Source organism: Castor canadensis, chromosome 5 (genome assembly GCF_047511655.1).
Source record: "Castor canadensis chromosome 5, mCasCan1.hap1v2, whole genome shotgun sequence".
Lineage (NCBI taxonomy): Eukaryota > Metazoa > Chordata > Mammalia > Rodentia > Castoridae > Castor > Castor canadensis.
The window spans coordinates 66,155,055-66,182,439 of record NC_133390.1 but is presented as its reverse complement, the minus strand read 5'-3'; the positions used below and the strand labels follow the sequence as shown (position 1 = coordinate 66,182,439).

The 27,385-nt window shown below is 39.4% G+C and overlaps 1 long non-coding RNA gene across 1 annotated transcript; it reads right to left on the bottom strand.

Moving 5' to 3' along the window:
* Positions 1-325: 325 nt before the first annotated feature.
* On the bottom strand, positions 326-26,620 carry LOC141423243 (uncharacterized). Its single transcript, XR_012447954.1, has 3 exons — positions 26,501-26,620; positions 9,966-10,121; positions 326-806 (listed from the first exon to the last, which is right to left on the bottom strand). It is a non-coding gene; the product is annotated as an uncharacterized lncRNA (long non-coding RNA).
* Positions 26,621-27,385: the final 765 nt, after the last annotated feature.

The window sequence follows — 27,385 nt, the reverse complement described above, 5'->3', positions numbered from 1 at the left end:
CAATGACACAGAGCAAGGGGTCAGCAAACTTTCTGTAAAGGACCAGGTAGCAAATATTTAAGGCTCTGTGGGTTGTATAACCTCTGTTAAAGTTATTCATCTATACTGTTATAGCATGAAAGCAGACAAAGACAGTGTATAAATGAATAAATGTGGCTGGATTCCCATGAAACTTTATTTCCAACAACTGTTGGGGGGGTATCTATATTTGGCCTTAGTTTTAGTTTGCTGATCCCTGACTTAAAATCATAGGTAAACCTGGAAAGTTTTTCAGTTCACCCTGTTAAGAAAAATGCTGCTCACAAAGAAAACTCACAAGAAAATCTCACATCCAAGGACCTGGTTTAATGACAGATGAGCCATCTGGCTGACCTGGGAAAGATGGTGCAGGAAGAGAGCAGTCTGAGGCAGGCATGACTTTTTTATAGAAGAGGGAGGGTAAGAGGTTGGCGCATGTGCAGAGGTCCCTGGTGGGGGTGGAGCTCATCTTGGAGCACGGGAAATTTTGCTAAAAGGTGGGGCTGTTATTGGGAATGGCTCCATTTTCCAAGAGGTGAGACCTGAGGATAAAATGGCCACTGATTTTATAAAATGGCGGCGTTATTGTTCTATCATTCCCCCATTTTTTCTTTAATAATGATGAAGGTAGGGGCTGAGGATCAGGAATTGGGGTGAAGCGTCAGTCTCTTCAGCTGCTTCCTGCTGGCAGGGGGCGTTGTATGGGGCTGGACCCTCAGGCTCCTGTGGAGTCCTGGATGGGGCCTTTACAGTAGTTTTTCCGGGTGGTTTTGGAGAGGTTGATATCCCTGGAGGTACAAATGGTTAAATTTTTGATCAGCAATAGCAGACATGTGGTCTAAAAGAAATCTTTGTACCATTCTTATGATACAAGGGAGGAAGCTTAAGAATATGAGAGCAAGAAACATAGGCATGAGATGGGCATCAATCAGGAGAACCACTGTGAAATGTTGTTCCCTAGAAGATTCCAAGAGTCCTCCAACTCCCTTCTCCATTTTTCTAATTGATCTTGGAGTTGTCTAATTTTATTTTTTGATACCCCTGACTGGTTAACATAGAAGCAAAAGTCTTCTTGTAAAACTAGGTGGAGACCACCCTTCTCTGCAGTGAGCAAGTCAAGGCCTCGTCGGTTTTGGAGTACAACTGAGGCTAGGGAGTCAAGTTGTTTTTGTAAGGTTAAGATAGACTCAGCCACCATTTGAAGATCACTTATTAATTAGACAGTTTTGTATAGTAGTGGACAGAGGTTCCTATTCCTGCAGCCCCTGTTCCCATGGCAGCCTTTATTCCCAGGGAATAGCCTGAATTGCCCTATTAGATCAAAGGCACATGGTGAGGAAGATGGGTAGGTCCTGATCTTCTGTAATTATATCCTCCCTAGTGGTGTGACATTTTTTGGCCACCAGGGAGCCCACCTCAACTATCCTTGAGGAACTCTGCATGCAAAGAAGGGCTGTCTGGGAGAGGGGAACTGGGGAAAGAGTGGAGGCAGTGGGCCTTTTGGTGAACGAACAGTTTAAGGTAAAGGGTGTGGAAATGTTTATGGGGCTGGCAATGACCTGAGAAGGCCCAGTCCACTGACACATCCAATAACCACAAGCTAGAGTAGGATTGGTGTGGTTGAGTAGTTAATGAGTGGTATTTATGACCTGGAGGAGAAGGGTTTCAGAAAGGGACAGCATGTGTAAAGGAATTTTAAGAGGCCTTCTTGTAGGAAAGAATAAGTCGTTTAGTCTTTGAGGTACCTGGGTGTGGAGGACCTTCTGGAGGGCCTCATCCTGGACTCTGCCTCCATCAGATATACCAAGCTGTGAGAGGTAAGTCCAACATACCTGTTGCCCTCTCCTCCTGTGGCAGCGGTAGCCAGCATGATCACCTTTGCTGATCCCCATCCAATATTTTTGATTAAGATGTTGGCATAAAGTGACAGTGCTATAGCATGCTTTTTGCATGATGGTATATGCTGTAAATGGCTGGCATGGGTGGGGGGGAGCCCATTGCAAAGGTCCAAGTCATAAGAAAGAAGAGAGCATAAAGAGTAAGGTGCGCAGGGCGAGGTATCCAAAACAGAGAGCTGCATGATGGGGCCATCTCCAGTCAGGGGGAGGCCAATATTTAGGAGAGAAGAGATGAGGACAAGAATTACCCACAGAAAGGAATGGAGTGAAAGCATAGGTGGCACAGTTTACAATAAGGCAAAGAGAATGTTGGAAAATGAATAGATTTTTTCAGGAGTAAAGTCAGAGAGAGTACCTTGGAGGTGAAGGTTGGCTATCCAATCTAAGAAGCAGGGGTAAAGAAGGTATGATAAAGGAGGGAGGCTGATTGTGTTGGGAGGTGGGAAGAGTAAAATTTCAGAGTAGAGTGTATATAGGAAAGAGTAAAAGTGTGGGCAGGCACTGACAGGAAAGAATGGGAGAGGGAAAGTATAAAGAGTGAGTAGGTGAGATGCTAGGTTCTAGGCATAGGGCTCCTACCTATTCCCCGGGAATGTCCATGGGTGTGTCTCCATCTTCTAGGATCTTGGGGAGTCAAGAGGTCTTTATTTTTGTTGGTCCTGTAAGAAGAGATTGGTAGGTCTTTTGTGGAACTGCCAGTTTTAGATTTTGAACATACCCAGGAGGGAAATCCTGCTAGCTTAGCAGCCATGGGGGTGGTGAGGATGACCTTAAATGGGCCTCTCCACTCTTCTTGTAGGTGGCTGGGTGTGGCTGTACTTTTTAGATAAACCAGCTCTCCCATTTGGAGGGAGGGAGTTATTTTGGTGGTGTCAGAGGGCTGTGGTAACTGATCATGAGCATGAGACCAAAGGGGATAGCAAAGAAAAGTGAGGAGAGGATTGAGGAGAGTGGGAGAAATGTTAGGGGTTTCTGATCAAACCATGATAGGGAGGAGTGGATGGCCATAAAGGAGCTCAAAGGGGCTGAGCATGAGTGGTCTTTTTGGAAGGGTCTGGAGGCGGAGAAGGATAAGGGGTAGAAGCTTTGTCCAATCTAGGTGGAGCTCAAGGGAGAGTTTGGTGTGCAATTGGCACTCTCAACTTTACCTGAAGATTGGGGGTGATAGGGAATGTGAAATCTCCAGTGAATATTTAAGGTTTTTGCCAATATTTTGGAAATAGAGGAAACAAACTCAGGCCCATTGTCTGACTGGATGGAGGCTGGGAGACCAAACCATGAGATGATGTCTGTGACCAAAATCATTGCCACTATGGAGGCCTTTTTATTGGTCATAGGGAAGGCCTCCACCCATCCTGTGAAGGTGTCTACCAATACTTAATCCTCTTTACTGGAGGCATATGTGTGAAGTCCACCTGCCAATCCACGACAGGGAGGCATACCCTGGCTTGGGAGGTAGGAAAGGGAGGGTGTCTGATATTGGAGTTGGGGTTTATGCTCTGGCAATTGAGCAGGATTGGGTAATCTGTTTAAGGTATTGTATATCTCCTGGAGATAGGGAAAGGGATTGGTGGAGAAAGGTGTAAAGAGCATGAAGATTAGTATGAAAAAGCGTGTGTAAATAGGAGAGAAGAGTTTTAACTTCAGAAGGGAGAAGAGAGAGTTTAGTGGGGGGGACAAAGCTGCGGTAAGGGGGTACATGGTCAATTGGGGTGCAGTTTGGAGGGCTGCTCACTTGGCCTCTGTATCTGCTCAGTTATTTCCTATGGTAATTATGAAAGAGTCAGTTTGGTGGGCTTTGGAATTAGTAATGCCTACCCAAGAAGGAAGGTGTGAAGCCTCTAAGACCTGGGTTATTAAGGCAACATTGATAATGGGAGTTCCTCTTGTAGTTAGGAATCCCCTTTCCTTCCAGATAGCAGAGTGGGACAATAAAGTGTGAAATGCATATTTAGAGTCAGTGTAAATGTTGACAGTTTTGTCTTTTGTCAGGGCTAGAGCTCTGTCCAGGGCAGTTAATTCTGCCCTTTGGGAAGTAGTACTCAAAGGGAGAGGGTGTGCCTCAATGATGGAGGAATCAGACACGATGTCATATCCAGTTCTTCACTGTCCATTGTGAATGAAAGAGCTGCCATCAATGAACAAAGTGTAGTCAGCCTGAGAAAGGGTGCCCTCCTGAATGTGGTCTGGACAGGGGAGGAGTTCCTCAAGGACCTCGGGGCAGGATGAACAAGGGGTGTTGAAGAGAGAGGAAGAAGAGTGTCTGGGTTAAGTGGGGGACATGAGATGAAAGTTAGAGTGGGATCCTCGACCAAGGCCACCTGGAGGGATAGGATATGGGAGGGGAGCATAGAGTAAAGTCCCTTATATGTTGAGGAGTTCCAAGAGGCTATGGGTAAAGTAAACAGTAAGGGAGAACCCAAAGGTAAGTTTTTTTGCTTTCCTGGATCAAGGGAGAGGCGGCTGCCAGGACCCTAAGGCATGTGGCCCATCCCCTGGTTGTGGGGTCCAACTGTTTGGAGAGGTATGCTACTGGAGTGAAGGAGGGCCCTATGTTGTGTCCCAGAACTCCTAGGGCAAACCCTTGCCTCTCAGAAACATAAAGGAAGAAGGGATGAGTGAGGTCCAGCAGGTGAAGCACCGGGGCTTGTAACAGGGCTTGTAAGAGGGTTTTGAAATGACCTGACACAGGCCAAGAGTGGTCTAGGGGCTCTTGGATGGGACCCCTGGATGTCTCATATAGAGGCTTGGTCATTAGACTGAAGTTGGGCACCCAGGCTCTGAGATAGCCAGCCAGGCAGAGGAAGGAGAGAATTTCAGCCTTGGTGGTGGGGGCAGGGAGAGTGGCTAATAAGGCCTTTCAGTCTAGGGTGATAGCCTTATGAGTAGGGGAGATAGGTAGGCCCAGGCAAGTCACCTGGCTGAGAGATAGTTGAGCCTTGTTAGGGGACACATGGTATCCCTTTTTTCTAGAAAATCAAGCAGGAGGGCAGTGTGTTGTTGGCTATCCTTGAGAGAGGGGCTGCAGAGCAGGAGGTCATCTACATATTGGAGGAGTTTACTTGGGGAGAGATGGAGGGTAAGGAGATCCTTAGCCAGAGCTTGGTCAAAGAGGTGGGGACTGTCCTGGAACCCCTGAGGCAAAACAGTCCAGAGAAGTATGAGAATCTGGATCAGTCCAGGTGAGGGCAAAGAGGTTTTGGGACCATGGGTGGACAGGGATAGTGAAGAAAGCATCTTTTAGGTCCAGGACTGTGAAATGGGTGGTGGTACCAGGGATGAGAGACAGAAGAATGTAGGGGTTGGGCACCAACGGGTGTATAGGAGTCACTGCCACATTGACTAAGCAAAGGTCTTGTACCCACTGATAAGACCCATTGGGCTTTTTTACAGGCAGAATAGGAGTGTTATGGGGGGGTGGGTTGGGCAAAGCAGGCCCTTAGCGAGAAGCTCCGAGATGATAGGCTTTAATCCCTGTAAGTGGATTAGAGAAATGTGATATTGAGGTTGGTTTGGGAAAACAGAGGGATCCTTGAGAGTAATAACAATTGGCTCATGATGGGTAGCGACTGCAGGGTTCTGGAGGTCCCACACAATGGGGTCCACCAGTGTAGCAGGTAAGGGCAAGGGGTTGGGAGGAGCTTGTGGAAACAGCAAGGAGGGACTGTGAGGATAGAGACAAGAGGGGATGGGTGTAATGTGAGAGTGGCCTGGAATTTTGACAAAATGTCCCTTCCCAAGAGTGGGGTGGGGCAATTAGGGAGGACTAGGAAGGAGTGAGTAAAGTGTATCTGCCAGTATGCAGGTTAAAGGAAAAGTCATTAAGGGCTGGGTAGGAGTTCCCTACACCCTGACTATGGAGGTTAAGGAAGGCTTGGTAGGTCCTGAGAACTCTGGCAAGGCAGAAAAAGTAATGCCAGTATCTATGAGGAAAGAGATAGGCCTACCTTCGATGAGGGCAGTTACCCTGGGCTCCTGTGAAGTTATGGTTGTTGGGTCTGGGAGTCCTGGGCTCCATCAGTCATCAGTTGCAGTCCTAAAAGATCAGTTAGGGAGGAGGGAAGGTGGGGGGGCTTAGACCCTCTGCTTTGAGGGGTGGAGGGGCAGTCCATCACCCAGTGGCCCTCATGTTTGCACTTAGGACATGGCCCCAGTGGGTGGCATAGTTTAGGACATGCACGGGCCCAGTGTCCCTCAAGGCCACACCAAAAACATGGGCTGGGAGGTGTTTGGGATTTTTCCTGGACTCAGGAGTGAGAGGTCAGAGGCTTTTGTCACAGGGCTTGTGCCAACATCTGGAATTTAGTCCTATCTCTCCTCTCCTTATCAGCCCTTTGTTGTTCTCAGTAATTATAGACCTTGAAGACTACATTTAAAATTTCAGCCTGTGGAGTGAGGGCCATTTTTTAGCCCTTTAAGTTTTTTTCTTATATCTGGGGCTGACTGGGAAATAAAGTGGGTATAAGAATGATTGTCCCGTCCTGAGTTTCAGGGTCAACTTTTGTATGGCGTCATAGTGCCTCTGAGTTGGGACAAGAAACTAGCTGGATTTTTCTCTTTTTCTTGTTGAATTTCTCTGAGTTTATCAAAATTAACAACCTTTTGAGTTGTCTTTTTTAGTCCTGCCACTAAACAAGTAACCATCTGATCCCTAAGCATTCTACCACTGGTTTGATAGTTCCAATGAGGCTCCTCAGTAGGGATCACTGCGGCCCCTACAAGGTGGGCGGGGGTGGTGTGATGGATCTCATCTGCATGTGCCCTAGCCGTGTCCCAGACCCTGTGTCTCTCCTCTGGAAGGAGGATGGAGGAAATAACGGGATAGATGTCATGCCAAGTAAGGTCATAGGATTGAGCCAAGTATCGGAACTCTTTAACATAAGAATCTGATTTAGTGATGAAAGAACCAAGGTGCTTTTCTACCTGAGAGAGATCAGAGAGGGAAAAGGGGACATGGACACTCACAAGTGCCCTCCACTCCAGCCACTTCCTGTAGAGGGTAGATGGAAACTAGCTGACTGGGGGGTCCATGAGAGTGAGTGTGTGGGGGGCTCATGGGATCCTGTGGTTCTGGGTGGGCAGAAGGACAGGTGGAAGGAGGGGTGGGGACAAGGGTGGAAGGAGGGGCAGGAGCAAGGGCAGAAGGAGGGGTGGGGGTAAGTGCAGAAGGAGGGATGGGGGCAGAGGCAGAAGGAGGGGGAGGGACAAGGGCAGAAGGAGGGGCAGGAGCAAAGGTGGAAGGAAGAGTGGGGGCCAATGGTTGAACAGTGGAAGCCTGTCTCTGATAAGGTGGAAGCTCATTAGCATGGTTGAAAGAAGGGAAAGTTTCAGAGTCAGGAGGGGGTTCAGAAGAGGATTTGGCTGGTTTTGAAACTGGTTTGGAGGCTAATAGAACCTGCGCAGGGGGAACAGGGAGTACAGAGGGAGGGTTTGGTGCGGAGGTAGGGAAAGGATTGGACATAGAGAAGTTCCTTCCATTTACTAGTGTGCTCACAGAAATTGTATAAATCCCTTAAAACATTGGGATCAAAAGTGCCATCAAATAGCCATTTGGAGGCATTCTCTAATGAATATTGGGGCCAGGCCTGATTACAGAGAAAAATGAGCTTTCAGGGCTTAAGATCAGGCATGAGGCATAGGGGCCCAAGATTGGCCAGGAGACATCCCATGGGGAGACTGAGGGAATTTGGGATGCTCCACCTCCTATGGTGAGGCCTGACCTGAGGACAGATATGGTGGGCATCCCTGAAATATCAGGTCCTCAGGAAAAAGAGAAAGAGATGTGGAGCACCCAGAGGGAACATCTTCACCATGGGGGGGGGGCGGTCCACAGTCCCTAGTGGGGAATCTGGTTCCCAGATATGAGAGTGAGCAGAGAAATGAGAGAGAGAGATCATGGCTCTGTGTGTGAGGAGAGCTCACCAAGAGAGGACCTTGAGGGAAGATTGGTCAGTGGTGGATGCCAGTTGGAGGCATGCTGGGGTGGAGGGATTTCCCTGTGAGCTAGTGAGGGAATGGCACTTTCTAGGATCAGGGGTTCCAGCAAAGCAGCTCTGGTCCTGGAGGAAGGGAATGGGAGTAGAGAGTGAGAGAGTGGGATGGGTTGGGAGAAGCCAGGAGAGCAAGGTCAGTGCCGGGAGCTCACCTGATCCGAGTCACAGCACCAAATGTTAGGAAAAATGCCCCTCACAAAGAAAGTTCACAAGAAAATCTCATGTCCAAGGGCAGGCAGGAGCCATCTGGCTGACCTGGGAAAGATGGTGCAGGAAGACAGCGAGTCTGGACCAGGCATAACTTTTATAGAAGTGGGAGGGTAAGAGATTGGCACATGCACAGGGGTCCCTGATGGGGGTGGAGCCTGGGTGGAGCTTGTCTTGGAGCATGGGAAGTTTTGCTAAAGGGCAGGACTGTTATTGGGAATGGCTCCTTTTTCCAAGATTTGAGGCCTGAGAATAAAATGGCCACTGATTTATAAAATGGTGGCATTATTGTTCTATCATACCCTTCTGATTTTAAAAAGAAAAGAACTGTAGTCCAGACAGAGGGTGAATTTTCTGGTGTCACTGAGCAGATTCATGCAAAAAAAAAAAAAAAAAAGAGAGAGAATGAAAACCTAGCTTTATGATTCCCAGATCAATAGTGTTTCCACTACATCAAACCATCTTTGCGTTTTAATTCATCTTTCACCAGAAATGCCTTCTCAACTTCCAGTCATGAAGCACAGTTTCTTATATTATTGATGTTAGAGAAGAAAGTTCTGAACCTAATATTATTTTTAAAATAATAAGAAGTTATAGTTACTCTTATTTAAACTTTGCATAGGTAAACCACTCTAAATTTGAATGACAGAAATCTTGCCTTGAAACATAAAGTCCTACAGAAAAGTTCTTGGAGGGATTGTTTGAAACTTTTTTCTTCACAACTCCCATTCATGGCCAAATTTCCAAAGTGTAATGTTTGTCTTATATTAATAACTAAGACCCACATTATATTTAGAATAAACTCAAGAATGACCCAGATTTAAGATGGCTTTTGATATGAAGCTCTTGTAATCTTAGACCTAATTATAGTTATTCATTTAGAGAAGTAATAGTCTTGATGAAACAAAGGATCCAGACAGAGGGAACATAGTTGCTGTCTTCAGAGAATTTATATAACAGGTATGCATTTAGTATATCTAGCATTTTCATTCTTACTAATAAACAACAGAGATATGGGGTAAGTTTCAAATGTTTCACTGATTGAAGATACATCAATTTAGGTTTTAGACTTTTGCCTTATGGACATCTCAATAATACGAGTGTTCCTTTTAATCACAAAACCATAATGAAGTGCTTCTCAGGCTATAGGGGCACAACAGAACATAAAGTGAAGTTTTGGCTATTATCCAGTTTATTTGGTCAATGTAGACAGTTAATCTAGGAAATTGAGGACCTAAATTGGATTTTCTGATCATAATTATCCTTGTTTGTCAATACACATCCATCAAACTTATCAGATAATTGCCATATTGTTTCATTTTGAGCTCTCCTGACTTTGGTTGGCTAAAATGTAAAGAACTGGCCTGAGATTGAACCTCTAGTTTAGTTTTGATTTTGTCACTGTTTCTGTGACCTTTCAGAAAATTGCTTAACATCTGTGAATATTTCTGTCTTACTAGATTTGGTCTTATATGGGCCTTGTCATGTCTGATGTTGCCTTCAGTTTTAGTGATCTAGAACTGGATCAGGTCTATGTGCTATAACTTTAATTTATATTTTGAAAATATTTAACTCACCTGCATATGTAAAAATTGTTAGGATGCTAAATTTTACTTTATGGGTTTTTTACTATTAATTTTTAACTGACATAGGGAATCACAGTACACATCTATCACTTCCTGAATGAATGATCTGATTTCATGTCGTTAATAAGCTGAAATAACTAAATGGCCCTTGTTTTTATCATTAGGAAGACTAATTAAGATTGACCATTGGATATTTGATGCATTGCTGGTGATTTGACTATTGTGACTGAGGTTTGAGAAGGCTCAGGGTGATGGCTACTCACCATGGTGTTTAAGATATGCAGTGGTAGGATGGACAGATACATTGAGATTCCTCACTTTCGGAAGTCATTACTTGGTAAAAGAAGAAGCTATATGACTTTCTCTCTTGACCATAAGTTGTGAGCTAACACAACTGGGTAGTTCCTCCTCTACACAACCTGGGTAGAAAAGGAAAAAAAGTTATCTGAGCAAAGTAAGCTGCTTCAAGATAAACACCAGTATTCTAAAAAGGATATAAAGTAGCCAGGCACTGCATTCCAGGGAGTACACAGAATCATAAAGTCTAATACAGGAATGAAAGTATATATTCACTTGCCAGTTTCTTGTAAATGACCTCAACTTAAAATCTTGAGAACAGAGCTTACAATAGCATTTAAAGGACGTGACATGGTTTTCTTCTTCTCTAATCAATCCTAGTCTCTCCTGCTTTTCATTTCCCGTGGCTCTTGACCTCACCAACTCTGACTACCTTGTTATTGCTTGCCATTTCTCTACTCTCCATTCCCAAATCTGACTAGCTTGTCCCAGATTGCCTTATCTCTGCTCTTTGCTGGCTGTCAACCTCTAAATGAGACTATTTCATTCTGCAAATTCCACCTTCTGCAATTTTCTGCTCCAGCATTGTAGAAATCAGAACACAGTTATCTATGACTTGGAAGTCATTCAGTATTAGAGGGGATAGAATGTTTTTTATGACTCAGTGGTCATTTATTTGGCCAAGGTCAATTAGAAGAAAGAAATGGGAGGGAAAGTGAAATTGTCAGGAGGTCTATACACTAGGTTTCAGTTGCTCAGAAGAATTAAAACCCCCAGGAGAAATGAGAATACTATTGTGCCTTGCAGTTCTCTACCTCAGTTCCACTGGAGACTTATAAAAACAATGAGTCCCTATTTCATTCTCAAGTCACACCAGCCACTCCATATTCTTGGATAGTTAATCTGATTTTGCAATATCTTGACATTATCTTTTATTCTTTTCTTTGATATAAAAGCTGACAGATATGTAAAAACTAAGATATGCTAACTGTGACTTAGCTAGATAGAAGCATTAAAACATCTGTCTTATATCCTTTTTATTTAAAACATTTTCTGCAGTTGCAATTAAACTGCTAACTAAACTCAGCTCTTATACTAAATATTAGTATCAGTGAAATTTTTCTAAATATTGTAGTACAGAAAATAACTACACTATTTCAGTCAATAGGTAACATCAAGACTGAAATATAGTTAGTGCAATTTTCCAGTGAACTACAGGTTAATTTTTATATGTAAATAGTCAGGAATAAATATGTATCTAGAGAGAATGTATGGACATAATTTCCTTAGTAATGCTTGCTGTTAAAGTGCAAGTTGCTCAGCTCCATCCCCAGTGTTTTGGATTAAGGAAGTATGAGGAGGTGTTAAACAATTTGCATTTCTAACAATTTCCAGATGATACTGATGCTGCTAGTATTTTACAGTACTTGTTATTTTAATGGTATCTTTATAAAGACATTCATAAGTCTTTATAGTAATGTATTTATAGGATCATGTTCTTTTTCTTATAATAATCTCAGACTAGCATTCACTGTTAGGCAAATAAATGTTCATTAAATTTAAAAAGTGAATGACCAGGCCTACAGTTGGGAAGGCTTAACTTATACTTTTAATATTTAACCAGTGGCCCACAAGTATGTTTTCCAGCTTATTGAGGTAAAATTAACAAATGAAATTGTAGGCATATACAGTGTACAATGTGACATTTTGATATACATTACACACTATTCAATGATTACCATTATTAAGTTCATTAATTTATACATCATCTCATTTAGTTGTATCTTTGGGATAGGGTGAGAACATTTAAGATCTACTCTCAGCAAATTTCAAGTATACAAAACAGTATTATTAACCATAGTTACAGTGCTTTTCATTAGAGCTCCAGAACTTACTCATCCTGTATACTGGGACTTTGTACTCTTCAATCACTGTGTCCCATTTCCTCTGTCTCTCCCCCAATCCTGAAAACCACTATTAAGATGTCTCTTTTATATTTTTTATTTAACATATCCTGCTACCATTGCAAATATAATTAACCACTAACTCCTACTTAACTGATATCCTAAATGTTAATTTATGTTGTTTCTGTGGGTTCATCCTTTTTAGATTCCAACACTAAGTTCATCAAAAAGTATATGATTTATCACGAAGTATATGTTTTCTTTCCTTTCTAAGGGTGACTAATATTCCATGGTGTGTGTGTGTGTGTGTGTATGTGTGTATGTGTGGTGAACCACATTTTGAATAAAGACTTCTTTTCGCCTACATTTGATCAATCAGTAAATTTGCATTTTGACTCCTGATGAATGAAATTTCCAAAAGGCAACTAACACACAGGTCTGATTGTCATCTGCAGCCCAGATTGCTCTATTTTCTGCCTCTTGAACTTGATTTTTTGCATGTTTGCATCACTTCTGTTGCCTGGGTAACAGTTAACCAAGAATCTTGTATGCTTAGATAGTACCTTTATTCTCAATTTGAGTGACTGTGGACCACAAACAAGGAGACTACAAATAACTGTTGTGAACTGAATTAGATCAGAAATACATACAAGGCTTAACATTACCTAGAGAAACATGGTATTGACCTGAACGGTATTTCCCAGAAACAGCAGAAAGCATAAGGGATTAATACATTCATTGTGGTGTCATGTGTTGCTTGGACAAGCTCTTAGAAGCATTTACATTAAGAAACCATATTTTTTTGACATCTTCTAGAAACTTACCAGTTTTCATAAAGTTCTCTTTGTTCCAATACAGTAAGAGCAGTTTCTTTAGCAAAGTTGGGGCACTCTATATCCCCAGAGAGGTTTGAGAAGGCTGCTTGCACCTTAGGGAAGCCTTGGGTTAAGACCCAGAGATGCTTCTTGTACTCACATCTGTGCATGCCACTGCAGAGCCACCTATCACCTTGACAAACTTCATGAAAGTCCACAGTATCTGATTTATTCTGTGGTAAAAATTTGCCTAGCTACTGAGGCTAAGACTTTCCAGTCTAATTTTGTAAATGATTTCTCTGCCTGACACTATTCCTTTTTAACAAATCTATTAGGACCAGGATAATGAATCATGAGGTTTATTGACAATAACTTTGCCCATAGGAAAAGGGGATAGTGTGTTAGAAACAGGCTTATTTAAAAGAGAAATTAAATTGATCAAGTTAATCAAATGAGAACTTCAGAAGGTTATGCTGCTCAGATTCCTATTTATTCATAGACTAAAATAAAAAGACAAGAACTTTCCTGTCTTTTCAATTCCTGAGCCATTATCCTTTCACTTGGAATAAATTACTCCAAAGGAAAAACAACTTTCTATGACTACTGAAGATACTATTGTGATTTAATACTGTATCATCACTCCAGTAGTCTCTTATGAATCTATTTGCTTAAGTGACTTCCATCAGTTCACTGATGTAATTTCTTTAAAACCTCATTAGCAAACATATGTTTCTTGAATGGTTCATATCTTAGCCTTAAAGTAGATTATAGTTTGTAGTTTTAGGAGAGAAATTGCTTTGCATTTACATCAAAACAAAGTCCTTGGATGCAGTAAAGAATTGACCTAGTTATTGAAAATGATGGCAAGAAACAAGCTAATATGCGTATCATTTGTATCTCTCAGATCCCTTAGTCAGTCAGTGGCTAAGTGCAAATTCCAAGATAATTCTAAGATGAGTTTTCTACTTGCAAATATTGGTTCTTTATATCTTCTCACTGTCACATAGATGCTTATATCTGGGTTATGCAACCACATTAAACAGAAAAACAAACAAACAAAACAAAACCTATGGAACTCAAAAATCAAAAGGGTTACCAAAGAGACACTGTGTTGTAAATAATATAAATGAATATGAAGCAACAACTGCATGTCCATGACAAATCCTATGCAAATTTATGGCACCCTATAGGACTTAAGCTATTTCTGGTCCTGATAGAGGTGTATGTTCTTTCCCTTTGAAATTTTAATGGGTCTATTTTGCATACTTTCTAAAATTCCAACACACTGTCATTATTTTGTTGGTCTTTTTTCAGACCTTTGCCTTTCATGCAATTCTTAGTGACTTTACCTAAGTACTTCAGCTAACTGATAAGTAACCATTATATCCGTACCCCAAAACCATAATTGCTAATTGAAGTATTTAGTAAATTATTAGTATGTACCAAAAATATTGTATATCTAAACCACTTTGCACAAAATTGATGATAGGAATTAATATTTATTATTTACACATGCAGAAAGATATACATATTTATTTCTCTTTAATCCTATCACTGTTTCATAAATATTGTACTTAATCCATCAATAATGCAACATGCTTTCATTAATCCCAAGAAATAATTAGAAAACATTTATGATAATGATAATATTACTTTGTACAAATATTACACAAACCCATTAAACCCTTAGGGAAAATTGCAGCTGGTAAGAATGTCAGATGCCTTGTCTGCTCTGAAATAGATAGTAGACAGCTGATTTGATATTTAATGGAAAATTAAGCTAATTAAACAATATTAAAAGGCATACATTTCCCACCTTGTCTTTAAATCTTAGTAAGATAATCTTTAGCATTGAATTGACTTACCTTATAAATTATCTATTTTGTACTATTTCTTAGAATACATTTTAGCTCCACATCCTTTAAAAGACGTATTCAATGACATTTAGTTGTTGACAATGGTTTTCAATGGCAGGTCAAGATGTTTCATTGAGACTTTGCTGCTCTTCTTTATTCTCTGCTCATGGATGCTGCTGTACTAAACTGCTTGTTCTGATATGTCATAGAAAAGAAGTGACCCTTGCATCATGTCCCATTATTCTTTGAACATGTTTTCAAGTAGCATTTAGTGTCCATGCAACTGCCTACATAGATTAACCTAGTGCAGACAACTTGAAGGTATTCACGCCAATCCATTTATGTACTTTATTGTAGTGATGATACACACACACACACACACACACACACATACACACACACATATATACATATATGTATATATATATATAAAATGTGGCATTTATTTCATGGTTATGAGCAATAATTGTATGTTTGAACCTACCAACAGGACCCCAGATTTTAGACTGTGAATGCTTGTAGAGTAGTAAATATATAATATTTGTTTCAAAGTTCAACTTAATTACAATATCCTCAAGGTCTTGTGTCCTCACTGACATTGACAACATGGGAGAGTTACTGTTTAGAGTCTCAGTTTAATGCCTATAGAAATGGAAAAAATGATACAGAAACTATACAGTTTAAATTAGGCAAATTACATGAAAGCATTTAATAGTCTAATGTGAATATACCAGTCCCTCTATAGATGTAGGTTTTTTTTCCCTTTTTTCTAATCTACCATTTTTCCCTTTCTTCCAATAGAAATCTGTCTTTCTTTCCTTTGCTTATATCAGTTCTAAAGCACCATGGTTCTACTTATGTTTTGATTACTTGTATAAGCTTCTCTAGAAGGCAAGGGACTGAGTTTGTTGCCTTCACAATGGCTTACACACAACCTATATGCTAAATATTTATTTTAGTTGAATTGATTGACATTGGTAAGTATTTTGTGTTCACTGGTTTCGGGATCCACCTGTCAGGAAAGGTATTTTCTCCTCCCTCACAGTATGCATTAAGTCATCATAATCTTTTGATGTGCACACTTGGGTTGGGGAGGGGTGAAGGGAATGCGGAAGGAACAGCAGGAAGACTCACACTCTTTGGTGAGGTGTGTGGTTGGGAGATTCTTCCTAATGTAGGAAGAATATTTTCTCTGCTGAGACAATTGGAAAGAGAAAATCAATGTGAGGAATATAAGCAAAAGGTAGCAACTGAGATGAGCAGGTGCAAATAGAACCAAAGAGATGGTATGGAGTTTCTGAGGGGAGATACTCCTTGGCCTGGGATTTGGAAAAGATTTCCATGCTGAGGGCACAAAGCATGCTACATTAACCTGATGCTCAGAGGGAACAGTGGTGGGACTCTGCGCCTGCAGCATGGCCGCCCAGTGCTTTGGAGGATTCATTTTATTACTTTCTAACCAAGTAGCTTCATACCAGGCTTCATTTTTGCAGTAGGCTTAACAATCATGTTTTATTAATTAATCCTCACAGCTTTTCTCTGGGCTACATCTGTATTATTAGCCTCATTTCATAGACAAGAAGGCTGACACACAGTGGCATTCAGTGTGTATATACAGGCAGAAAATTAAGGGTCCTGGTCAGGCAAAGCAACTGGAGACCCTTGTTACTTAGACAATTAAAAACTATTAAAGCTTATTTAGGCTTTTCTGTCTTCTCCCTTCTCAAGATAAGTTTTACTCTTCTTGTTTTTTTTCTTTTTTCTTTTTTTGTCTACTTGACTACCTCTTCAGATCCAGCATGATAAGAATGGGTAATCCCATTTTTATTAAAGTGAAAGAAAAAAAGAAGGAAAAGAAGAAACATACTACAAACTGTCATAAGAATCCATTAATCATCTATGAAATCAAATTGTGGGACACTGAAATAAGTATTAGCAACTAACTGATGTCTGAAACTATCCATTTAGGCTCGTCATGGGTGACCTCTCAGCCATCTTTTCTGTCACCCAGGGAACCGGCAGGCAATTCTGTCCAAAGTGAAGGTGGAGCAGGAGGGAGGAGTTAGCGTCTGCTCTAGAGGAAAGGACTCCTCAGTGACCAATTTCTAGGGAAGAATGGCGAGATTTTAAGAATTTTTAAGAACAAAACCATAAAATAAACTTATGTAAAATTCACAGCTTATTTTGGGAAGGGCCTCAAAAAAAAAACTGGATTTTATGCACTATAGTCATCATATTAAATGCTCTTTATTTTTTCATTACTTAGTTTACCTTATGATTTCCTGAAAGTCCAGCTCAGTTTCATATGAAGTCTTTAAGGTTGTTTACTATTCACGTGGCCACCACACTGTTTCCTCAAATTGTGTATATTGGGGAGATGGGTGTAGTGCTTTAGTATACTTGGTATTGAAATTTTGTATAATATTATTTTTGTAAATGTTAATATTTTGTCTTAAAAACATCTTTGAGGTAAAATATGTCATGCATTTATTTATTATCTCAATGGCATCTATCATAAGATTTTTTCACTCATACCTTTTCCTCTGACTCTTTGAACTATGGATGTGAAAGAAAAAATGAGGATACTATCCACTCCATTCCATGTTTCAACTTTTAATGATGACTTTCACCTTAGGGTTGGTGACAGATAAATAGATTGAAAGAGGGAATAAGAGTTTGAATCTATAGAGGAACGTTCTGCAACATTCAGTTATTTCATTTGAGAGAATTTTAGATTAATAAACATTATAGATAAAAACCAGTATATTATGAAAATGTGGGTCTATGCTGTGTTATTGGAGTCTTTGTCTTTGCCTTTAATACACATATGCAGAACATCACCTGGAAGCCTGCCAAAGCCTCTCAGGAGTGTCATTTGTCACACCTGAAGTAGAAAGAACTGCCAAGATGACCAGAAGATGCAACAGTGGTTGGACTGCTGTCAACCTGCCCATCCTTGGGCCTTTAGCCTCAATGCAAATTAGTGCATTGCTGATGCGAGATGCATGCAGAAATTTAAATAGCATCTACAAGCTGAGCTGCTTCTTGCTATAGATCACCTAAGTCCCCTGCCCTATCCCAACAGGGGGTTGGTCAGTAGTCCAGAGTCAGCCTCTCATAGCATTTTAAGTAAGACTTTATTTTGTCTTTTCTGTGTCAGGGTCTCTGGTTGCCAGATTTCTGAGCTAATTAAAAGGAGCAGGGACAGGTCTTGCATTTTTTTTACCTCTTTAGTAAGTTATTGGCAGGATTTCTAGTCTTTTAGGTCAGAGTTTGTGGAAACAAGTCAGAAAACACTCTGAATGACTGGCAGCTCAAATCACTGCTGTGGTGTTCAGAAAGCCACTGTGTGAACTCTAACAGAACTGCAGTTAACTCAGGTGACACTTCCTTCTGTAGCCATGAGGCCTGGCCACCACTTCTGTTTTTATAATACCTCATGAGGAAATCCCTTGCATTTGAAGGGCAGAGACTATGACCCTATTTGTTTCTCTGTCATCTTTGCCTGGTGTAACACTTGAGTAGATAGTTCAAATATACTTGAATTAAGCTGATTTATTTTAATAGTCCATCCCAAGAAAATGGGAAGCGTGTATCAGGAACATATAAATTCACACTGGGGAAATGAAGAAAAGGATGGGCACCTGAAGTTGACTTTCATTGTGATCTCAGTACTGCAGCAGCGCTCTTTGACCTTAATGGATGGATTTCCCCTTTGTTGTTTTTTGCTATGTTTGGCTATTGGTAATGTTCCAGGCCAAGCCATCTGTCTGCCCAGGCCGGTCATGGATAGTGGCATCAGAGATTTTCCTGCTCATAGAGGTCATAGTTGCAGAAGGAGGAAGGTCATTTATTGTAGGACAAGTTCTCAGGAGCTGCTGGTATAGGTCAGTTTTACAATAAGATTGGAGAAAGGAACCTGAACAAAGACATAAAAATAAACAAAATGAAGATGAAGACATACAACTCAATGTAAATCAGAAAAGGATCACAGTGCTTTTACTCACAGTAATGGGCAGATAACACTTGATTGCATTCTTCCCAGAATGTATAGTTTTTTAAATATTTGGTATTTTATTTTAATAAAAAAGTGGCTCTGAATCCATACATCCAGAGTCACATAGTGTAGTGTAATTTTAGGCAGTTTTGTGAGGAAGTCCATTTTTTTTTCATTTTTCTTTTATTATTCATATGTGCATACAAGGCTTGGTTCGAGGAAGTCCATTTTTAAATTATTTAATTATATCATTATTCTGGCAGCCTTAATTTCTGCAACTGAAGGGCCCTTTTGTCAGTAAACAAAGCTCTCAATATTATTTATGCACATTAAGGTATGAGTGACCTGAAGTGTTAGCTCCCTTAGGCATATTTTTATCTCATAAGATGAAACCAAACAGTGATTAAACCAGAGATATAGGCTGTTAGTGGCATAATTCTAAGTGTCAACTATTGATCAATGGAAAGATATTTTTATAGCCTGAGTCCTTTCAGGATACTCATCAACTCTCTCTACTCAAACTTAGCCTGCTAACATGTAAGAAAAGCTCAGCCCATAGATAAAACAAGCATATGCTTATGCTAAAATATGTGAGATATAATTACTAAAAAATCATTAAGCATCAACTCAACATATACTCAATTCACAAATTAGAATTATATGCATATATGAACATGACATAGTGAAACCCACTAATAAATGTATAAAAATATAAAGTATAAAAAGAAGACAAAAATAAATGAATATTCTGTTCAACCGTTAGTTGCTCCTGTGTTTTAATTTCCCAACCTCAGTGATAACTCTATATAGATAGAATATTGAAACAAGTTGTATTTACTGAAATATATTAACTCAACTGAGTTACATCAGACCTGTATTATGTCGTGTACTTTATCTCTAGTCATAGAAAGTATTATATTTTATAATAACATTCTATCTAAGTAATTGTAATCTAATTTTATATAAAAACTATTTATTGTTACCATTTTATTAACAATTTTACAGACTTTGTAGTATTATCCTTAGTGTACAATAAGTACTACTCAACTTTGTAATAATTAAGAACCCAGACCATTAACATAAATAGGAATTGAATTGAGTTACTGTTCAAATGGTTTTAGGTTTTGTAAAGTTATTGAAGCCTGATTGTGCCTACTTTAAATTCTCCATAGTTATGGCATCTGTTTTGGTACTTTTTCTGAAACCTCTTAACCATTCTCATGGTGGTAAAATATATGAAATTTATCATATAGAATTGGTGACCTTTGTTTTGCATATCCTTTGGCTTTCTTTCATAGCTTAATTTCCTATTTCTGACAAACTTTTGAAAAGGTCAGCCATAAGTTGGACTACACCTGAAGCCAACTTAAAACAAGAATTTGCATTAGTTTACTTGGGAGATAATCTAAAAAATATGGATAACAGAGTAAGGAAGAATGACCAGGAATGGAAGGAAAACACAAAAGGATGTATCATGTACTACTAGGGCTCAGTCCCACTGGGAAACCCTGGGATACAGTGAGGATCAAGTCTCAGAGTCTTCTCATCAAAAAGCAAGGAAGTTGGGTATTTGTTCTTTGTCCTCCAAATTCTGTTTGTCATTGTCTAGGAGCTATTCTCTAGAAAATTGACTTCTCAGATTACTCAGCCTGCCACGTGGAGGTCAAAAGAAAACTCTCAGGTAGAGTCTCATGGGTTTGTAGTAGTACATTCCAGGTGTTTTCCACAATGGCATGTTCCAAGTGAATTTGGGTATTTCTCCAACATCAGCAACTTTTACTGCATTAGGAGGCCACTTCATTTACTGTTTCTAATTTCTAATATTCTTCATGCCTGTTATTTAATAAAATAGTCAGAACAACCTATGATTCTGATATAGACTAGGTGAAGTGTGGCTACTTCATCAATCACATTTCAGTTTAAATTTCCTCATAGACAACTTCATGATTTATTTCTTTTCTGATTTTAGTGTAGATATATTGGATGAATACTATGGTAAATCTTATTGACTTATTACAAGTACTCAACACAAGTTAGTCAATTCTCAACACAGTGTCCTATTGTAGAAGACACAGTTAAGGTCTTGTTTACACCTTATAGGTGAATTGCACATGTCCTGTCATAATCAGTTTCTCACAGCACTGTTCCTGATGTCATTTCACATCATTTCTGCTTGAGCAGCAGAGATTTTTTGTTTGGTTGTATTCTGCACCATTATGATTGCGTGTGGTGAATCTCCACTAAGCCTCTTTGCCCTCTACCCTCCAAGTACATATGCGTGTCTTAGGCAGACAAACCATCTTTTCTCATACACAGCAGATGTGATTAGAGGGAAATCTAATTTATCTGAAGTACTCTAGAAATGGAAGGAAATTACTTCACAGCAATATTTGCAAATGCATTCATCACAGACACTCAGATGTTCTAACACTAGCAAATGGTGGTTTTGTGATCTCTATGTGGTGTTTTGACTGCTTTCTAATGGTCTTTATAAATTCACTCCTTTTTATGCTTCTATGTTATGCTGCATTACAAGACAAACATGCTGGACAAGGGGAGGTTGGTGTGGTGGGGACAGACAGGTTTTGTTTCTTTTTTTCATTTTATTAGGACATATTAATTGTACAGGGGGGATTCATTGTGCCAATTCTGAATAGCCTTACATTGTACATCAGTTAGATTGCCCCTACCATCTAGCAATTTCTCCCCTGCAATCCCCTTTGTGCCCCATTTGAAGCAATTGCTAGAGATTTCATTGTTCTATTTCATATACGTATATGGAGCTTATCAACCATATTCCCTCACCTTGATCTCTTCCATTCACCATCCCTGCTCCCACAATCACATCCCCTACTGTACCTATTTTACAGTCCTGTCTTTAATTTTTAATTCCAAAGTCAATGTCAGGTTTCTCAATGTATCCCAGCTGTGAATATACTTTGTTTTGGTCATTTCGACTCCCTCCGTTACTCTCTGTGTAGCAGAGGTCTCTCATACAATTGTTACGCTTGGCTAAGCATGACTGTATTTGGGTAAAATATAGAGAATGCTTTGTTACCCCTTTTCTCTCTCTTCTTGGAATGTTTTTAGATCTCATACCACCTTGAATTCATTACATTTGTACATTTATTCAGAATTCAGTACATTTGATTGTGTGCTTTATTTGGTGGGAAGTATTTGTGTTCTCTGTCCACTCAATCACCTGTACCAATCTTATTTGCTACATATATGTCCTCAGATAGTTAAGCAGGGAGGTGAAAAGGGGGAAACTATAGGAAAAGTAATGCTAATAGGATCTTAGGAACTCTTACAGATGCCATTTTGGAGTGGGAAGAGGAGAAAGTAGGAGGTGAGCTTAGATTTATAATGCAAAACAGAAGACAGGAAACAGAACTAGAACTTTGGTTGAAAGGAGTAGGTACTTTAACTCAGGTACTTGTGGTCAGCAATATGAAATGGCACTGATCCATTGGTTTTAGGCACAAATTTGCTTCTCTCTGAGACATTAGGCAAAACCCTCTGGAGTTCAGTTTCCTCGTCTGTAAAAGGAAATGTATAGATTACAGAGCCCTTTAGGTCTGTAACGGATGTGATTTTATCTGACTTTTCAATGCAAATATATTTATATTTTCTTATCTTCAATTCATATCTTGCATTTATTCCCATCTCCTTTCTCAGCCACAATAATCCACAGTTTAGTAATCATCATTACAGACTTTCTTTGCTTATATACCTAATTAATAGGAGATAATATAAAAATACAGTGTGCTAAGAACAAAAATACCTATTTTTTGTGAATAATATAATTGTACATATCAAAAAATCAGAGTGAAAAGAAGAACCACTTAAGCACATTGAGGGACAGGAAATAAATGTCACTGATTGAGGTCTGTTTATACAAATCAAACTATACCCTAGCACTATGTATTTCAATTTTACATTTTGCCTCTCTTACAGAAGTTTCCAAGAATGTTGTAGAAATTGGAAATAAATGAATGCCTATAAAAATAATATCTCCAGGCAATTGCAATATCTGATGTAAAGAGTATCTACAGTTTGTGAATTTTAACCACAGTTGGCTTCTTTTGAAAATGCTTAAAACAAAACCCAGAGGCACTTAAATCTGATATATTCAATAGTTTAGGGACCAAGTGGATAGATGCTCTCAACTTATATTTAATTAATACATAATAGATTTAGTTGTAGTCAATTTTACTTTGGATAAGGTGGAGCAAATCCAATTTTTCTATTTTCCTAATAGTTTGGAAAAGCAGCTTTGGGGAAGAAGTCAGAGAAGCAAAGATGAGAATACTAAATGGATATAGAAGAACAACAATGACATTAGGTTCCCTAATAACAGCAGACAACATCAGTATGTGTATTTGTGTTGTAGGTCTTCTAATTTTTTTAAATCTATATATTTTAAAATATGCTTAATGAACAAAACATGTGGGTGTACACTGAAAACAAAATTGGAAGTAAATTTAAGAAATAACTCATAGAAACAAATAAAAAACTCTTAAAAAATCACCATCTTGACTATTTACAAAAGAATTCTGTCTTACACTATGCTTTTATTATACTCAATATTGAACCCAACCAAACTAATAGATAAAAGAGATAGTAGGAAATCTGTTAAATATTTATTTACTAAAAACACAAATTTTCAGAGCACAGTCAAGGAAGACAAAGCTGTGTGTTAAATATGAGCTTGCTGTCCAAAAGACAATATACACTGGGTCCATCTACCAGGACTCCCTCAGGCTGCACACGAAGAGCTGGGACCTCACTCAAATGCAATTATTAAAACTCCCAATAAATCTTGAAGATCCTGAGCCCACTGATATATGTCATGGCAGAAATAGCTCAGCACATGAAGTGACAAGAAATGTTGTTCCTGTCAGTGGAGAGATACTGCTGTCCACATTAAATCGGGGCAAATGGAGACACCTAAAGCTTGAGTTCACAATGCCAGGACTTATGTCTACCACTGTTCCAGCTCTATCTTAGATACTTGTTCTCCACCAGGGATTTGACAGAGACACTGCATCTGAGGTAATGGTTGTCAGTAGACTGTGTATCTGGAAACTTTTTAGTTTTAGTTTTGTTTATGTAAACTCTGACACACTTCTATGACTTTGTGTAAGCCACTTCATTTTTATTTTGTGCAGTTTTATCACTAGGGAGACAAAAAATATTTGCACTGTTCTACAAGACTGCTAGGAGAATTATATAACCTCTTTCTTCCCCAGCCACTAGGGGATATAAGTTCATTTGTCAGAGGAAAACTATCACCGTCATCATCACTATTCTGGGATCAGGCTTATTTCTAGACCATAAATAGAATCACTGAGCTCTTAAGAGAGGCTTTGGCCAAGACGCTTTGGTAATAATTTTCTAATGGACATGAAGTGATATTCTGTGAGTAAAAGGAAAGTTTTAGGGGCTGATGGACATATGAAAGAGGAGAGGTGGTCATCTGCAGTCAAGGTGGTGACTTTTATCTGCTTTGTCTCCAAGAACAAGGAATGGTGCATTCAATTATTTAATTTAATTTTCTTTCTCTGATCTCTATACATGTCCAGTCAAGGCAAAAGATACAACTTAACCCTTAAGAATTTTCGCAAGAATAGAGTGGCATGCTGAAAGAGAAGAGGAAAGAGGGAAACTGTAGGAAGGCAGAGCACAGCGTGGTTCAGTTAGCTTTCCCCTGCAGAGAGAGGGAAACCACAACTCAAGGATTATCAACCACGTGCTGAGTGCTGAGCAGAACATACGATTTGCAATCAAAATCAGACCTATCAGACAACATGCAGCTCTCAAATGACCAAGGCAAGGTTTCAGTGATTTTATTGAAGCTAAGTCTGGAAATGTCATGGGAAAAGGCAGGCTCTCTTGATGAGATGCTGGGACTTTCCACTTTAGACTGTGTGAAAAAAAGCAGTATAAAAATGACCTTTTCATGCTAGTCTGGCCCTGGCTTTTCTGGTCTTTCCAGGGCTATGAACAGGCACACCATTTGCAGATAGAAAAAATAGCAAATATAAGGAGAGGGGGATTAGGATGAGTGTTTTAAAAGTAAGTGAAAACATAGATGGAAGCTCTAAAGGTAGACCTAATATCAGTGTGAATGAAAGGATGAGATTAAGAGGAGGAAATAAAAGACCAAGGGCTTGAGAAGGGACCACAGTTGAGGTGCAGCAAGGATGCTGATGTGGACCGTCTTGGGCTGCATGTGTAAGCAGATGCTGAGCAAAATTGAGATTGTGCCCTGATCACTTTTACAGCTCTGTTAGGAAAGATGCCATTTTCTATTCTTCATTGCTCCCTCTTTTTTTACTTTTTATTTCAATGTTTTCTAGTCAGGTATGAAAGCCCAAGGTGCTTTGGTACTAACTTAAGTGGTTTTGATTTATTGTCTGAAGCCAGGTTTCCAACTTCCAGAGGCTCCCTCCCAGTCATTTACTATTTGGAATAGTAAGCTCACTGTTTTGTGAATTTTTTCCCTCTGGTTCCAGATGAATGACTCTGGCCTCTCTCTGCATTGCCAGAGAATTGGAAAATATAACCCAAATGAAATGGAAAAAAAGCACAGGGTGTTTGGAGTAAAAGCTGATTAGAAGGAAAGTACCGCCTGGCATTTTGCAGATGGAGAACTGTACAATGACAGCATGATACCATGGGCTCAGGGTGAAGTGGAAACACCCACAGTCTTGGACAAAGATGGGAGATGGTCAGGCAGCACTGTTTCAAGCCAGTCAGAAACCTGTATGTGTGGGTTGACACTTCAGATTTGTGAAATGCAATATTGTGATTTTCAAACCACTGAGGTTTATTGTCACAAGCATTACTGGGGCTTGGTTGATCTTGCTTCTGCATTACATAGTCCTGACTTTGGTAAATTCTGTCAGTCCTTGGAACTATGGAAAAATGATTTACTTTAATCTGATGGTGAGAACCATGAAACTTAAAATTAATCATATTAAGCCATTTACTTGGACTTCCCAAATAGCACCTAAGTCGAACAAATGTATAGTAATATATAGCATACTTCCCTTTGTTTTCTTTTCTTATTATTTTTGTCATTTTCACCTATTTCATATATATATACATATATATATATGTACATATGTGCAAACCTGACACAAAGTTTTGGAATTACTAATACATAAATATATCAATATAGAATAAATAAATCAAGTTATGTCATTAATGATCAGAAGTATGAGGATAGAATGAGGACACTCCTGAGAAGGTATATCTCAACTCTGATATGAGGTTTGTAGTATTACTTCTCATGTAATAAATATTGTAATAAATATTGTAAACATTATGTTAAAAGATCACCTGTCTTTAGCTCTCACTCTGTGTAAGATGCAGCTCTAAGCACTTCATATTGCTAAGTATTTTATTTTTATATGTTATTTTATTAAGTACTAGTACTTTATTTTTATATTTTCACTTGTACTTTATTACAACTCTATGTGTTAGGTATTTAGAAACAAAATAGATTTTAAAATGATAATTTTCCTCTTTTTTATTGTTTTGCTGGGTGGGGGTAAATGGTGGCACTTACAAAAGGAAATGATAATTTTTTAACCCAAGGATAAAAAAGTAATAAATCCTGGAGCTGGTTTCCCAACCAGAGAAAGTCTTCTTCCAGAGTACCTTCTCTTAACTTTAGAGATAATAGATCTGAGTTCAAATCACTGAGCCATCACTTAGTAATGTAAATCTGGACAAATGACATAATCTCTCTTACTGGTCTCTAAAATAGAAATAGTAATAGTGATCAAATCCAATAATATTTTAAATGTTTAGAGCAGTGTTTGACACTTAGAAATTGCTCTATAAATCAAAAATATTAATTAATGTTATCATAGTTAAAGAGTATGTCCATAGTATACATAATTAAAATTCTTTTCTTACCATCACAGACATTTCTTCAATATTCAATTAATCACATCTCACAACTCCTTGCACATATGCCCCGGCAGTGAGTATTCCCAGGAGAGTCTGTTGGAATGCACATGTCGACATTTCAAATATAAGGTACTGCAAGGTCAGTGTGTCCCAGGAGAAGGCCAGCTGCCAAGAGACCTTGCAGGGCAGCATTTCCAGGGTGAATTCATCACAGCTGGAGCCTAGACCTCAGCACTGCAGGGCCCAGCCCTTGTTCTGGTTAATGCCCAGAGCTGATTATTCAAAGGGGATGACTTATAAAAACTCACAGAAGACTGTGGCATATAAATTAGAGAGTCACTGTATTAATTTACAATGAAAAATATTACTGTTAACTAGACAAGACACTTGCATCAGTCTGACCAGTGAATTCCTGCCCTGTAGGCAAGCTACACAGGGAGGCACATTAACAGGAGGTTGCTTGGTGAGCAAGATGCTTGTTTCAAATGCTTAGTCTCATCAGGTTCTAATGGCAGCCTGCATTCATCTCCATCTACCTGCCAGAATGAGCAGACCTTCAGAGCAGCCCAACAATGCCAGCATGTCCTTTCCCTGGACAGGATCAGAATAGACCTCTGTGATTTTCCTATTTCTGTGGTGCTCTGGCTAACCAATCTTTGCTTTGGATTGTCACTCCCTTGCTTTAGACAGTTTAGTTTTCACAGGAGCACTTGCTATGGTCCAGAATCCATCCTGCCTCTTAGTGGTAATATGACAATTTTTGCTCATGAATATGGAACATTTTAAGTCATTTATTTTAAGAAGGTGGGTGGGGGGATGTGATCCAAACCTGGGTGCATTGTATGTATATATGTAACTGTCACAATGAAACCCCCTGCACAACTAATATAT